The 2,806-nt window shown below is 36.9% G+C and overlaps 1 long non-coding RNA gene across 1 annotated transcript in view; it reads left to right on the top strand.

The window, feature by feature from the left end:
• The window catches only part of LOC110279898 (uncharacterized), an 8,889-nt gene extending 7,450 nt beyond the window's left edge, over positions 1-1,439 (top strand). Inside the window, exon 2 of the long non-coding RNA XR_008008243.1 lies at positions 1,243-1,439. This is a non-coding gene — a long non-coding RNA (uncharacterized LOC110279898). The remainder of the gene's footprint in view (positions 1-1,242) is intronic.
• The last annotated feature ends 1,367 nt before the right edge of the window (positions 1,440-2,806 follow it).

The following is a 2,806-nucleotide window of genomic DNA, read 5'->3' as shown; positions in this document are numbered from 1 at the left end:
TGATTTGATTTTAAAAAGAGTTTTACTGTTGGAATTGGTTTGATTTAAAAATAATTTGGTATTGGAACTCGCTCAACTCTGAAAAATGTTTGAGATTTGGAAATGGTTGAAAAAGATTTGAGAAATGTTTGGATGGGACCCAAAAAGGGTGGCAGTGTCAGAGTTTTAGAGGAGATGCTGCTGAAATTTTATAAAATTGGAAGTTCCACTTTAAGTATTATCTGAAAAGATTTGGTTTAAAATATTACATGTCTTAAGGTTGGTTTATTTATCAAAGAAAGAAATATGTTTTGAATTGGGGTTGTCAATGAGTGGAATGGAGAGAAGGATGATAAAGATTTTCTTTGAAATATGATTTTTGAATGAATTTGAAAATGAGACATGGATTGATAAATGATGATGATGTTGAGGATGTTGAGAATGTTGAGATATGGATTGAGAATGTTACATGAAGGTTAATGCCATGGCTTGATAAATGATTATATACTGATTATGAGAATGAAATGGCTTATGAATGATGATATCTGAGATACGAGATTCCCTGGATTAAGTGCCGTGGCTTGCCACCATGTGTACCAGGTTGAAAACTCGATACTCTGTTGACCCTACGATGTAAGTGTGACCGGGCACTATATAAATTCTCGGGAATGTTACCCCCATTGAGCAATATTGATTATTTGAGAAAAAGCTATGCATAGACTCTTGGGGATGCACGTCAGGGGACCGTCTAAGTACAATTCAGACTTGTCGGGTTGGCTGGATAACCGACAGATGAGCCTCATCAGCCATAGGATAGGCATGCATCATATGCATTTGTATGCTTTGCTTGAGTTTGAATTTGTTTGGGTTTGCCTAATTGCTAAACTGTTCTTAACTGCTACTTGAACTATTTGCTGTAACTGCTACCTACTTGTGCTTTCCTTGTCTGTCTTGTCTGTGTTTGTCATGGCGTGCTACATTTGAGAATGAACTTTGGTGTTGAATTAATGATTGTGTTGTTTGATTGCGTGGTTGATTTCTGATTGAGATTTTCTTATAAGAAAAGAAAGATTTTGGATTTCTGAAAGATTAAACATTGTTTCCTCAAAAAGGTTTTGAATGATTACCTATTGGTTTCTTAAAAGCTTCATAAGGCAATGATAATCACTAAGCTTGAAAGCAGATTTCTTATTAGATATCTTCTTATGACAACTTTGAAACTCCGTGGTGAGACCGTGTGGTTAGGTTCTCACCTCCCTACAGCTTTACCTTTTCAGGAACCAGATGAAGAGGCATAAAGAAGAGTTATACTGAGTTTGGTTTATATGCTGTTGTTTTAATTAGATTATTTTCTTCCCTCGTCTTTGTTATTACAAGTTTGTAAGAGGGATAGGAGTTGTATGTTCTATATGTATATTATATTATGAGATATTATGTAACGAGTCTTGTATATGAATCTATGTCTGCTTGCATTTTTTTTAAGATAAAGTATTTATTTCCGATTTTCAAAGAAATCAGCGATACAGTGTCAAGTCACAGGCTCCTATTTTAATAGTTAGTATGTAAAGTAGTCATAATACCTCTTACTATCAGAGTAGCGCAGGCGGAAACATGACTTCTGATAGTGAGGGTGTTACATGTTTGCTATATTATACTCCTGCTGGTGGTTGGGAGGTCTGAAGGAATTGGACAGGGAAGTATTAGTTAGACTGAAGGATCTTTAGTCAGTTGCTACTTATGGTTTAGCTTGTTTATAAGCTTTGATTTTTATCTGGAGGAAGTTCTAGGATTGCCTTCGGCTTTCCTCTATTATTATGTATTATATATGTGGAAGTTGTTACCATGCTGGGGACCTTTGGTTCTCACCCATGCGGATTTTGTGGTTTTCAGATGCAGGACGTGAGGTTTCTCGCTGAGGCATGCTGGAGACTTCTGGATTAGCGAAGATCCTTTGTTCTCGGGACTCTGTTTTAGTTTATATGTTTTGCTTAGATACTTTTATCTCCATTATATAATACAAATTGTGATGACTCCTCTTATAGGAGATTTTGGAGAATAGGTTTATGTATTTGTGTCCCTTTGGGTTTCCTTTGGGGTTTCCTTATTTTATTATATGTATATATTGCTATGCTCGGACCGGTTATCTTTGCAACCGGATTTTGAGTCTTGATATTCCTATTCTTGACACTCCTTCGTATATATATAATCTCGCGTTAGCTTATCCCTGTTCGTTACGTTATCGATTGGAGTGTTGCGCTTTTGAGTTGCGATTTTTGTTTACTCCATTTTCTACAAAGGCTCCTAGTTATAATCAATCTTTCATACTACTATATGTACTAAATTTTTATTCTAGATGTCATAATACTTTGCCATATCGGAATTATGACTTAAGCATAAGACTCTGTATGGTAGGGTGTCACAAAGTGCAAAATATAATAAAGTAGAAATAGACAAAAGTACAGTAAAAGAAAATGTGCAAATACTGAAAGGAAAAATAAGATAAAATGAAATAAAACAAAAATACAGAAAATGAAACAAAATAGGATGAAAAGGGTCTAAAATATTTCACCAAAATAAGATCCGCCAGAGATGACGACCTCCCCACACTTATATAATAGCATCGTCCTTGATGCTCAGTCAAGCTGGGTGTGAAAGGTCGTCACCTCCTGAAGGGTGTGCTGATGCTGTCTCTATGGGCTCCGGCTGTGAAGGTGCCTGTGGCTCTACCTGTATAGGGGCCTGGGGTGCTGTAGACTGCTCTAGCTGAGGCTCCTCGTGCTGGGGCTCTGCTTGCTAAGGCTCCTGGTGCTCATCCTCTGCCGGTGCA

The sequence above is a fragment of the Arachis duranensis genome, chromosome 4, assembly GCF_000817695.3.
Source record: "Arachis duranensis cultivar V14167 chromosome 4, aradu.V14167.gnm2.J7QH, whole genome shotgun sequence".
NCBI lineage: Eukaryota > Viridiplantae > Streptophyta > Magnoliopsida > Fabales > Fabaceae > Arachis > Arachis duranensis.
This window is presented reverse-complemented; position numbering and strand designations above follow the sequence as displayed.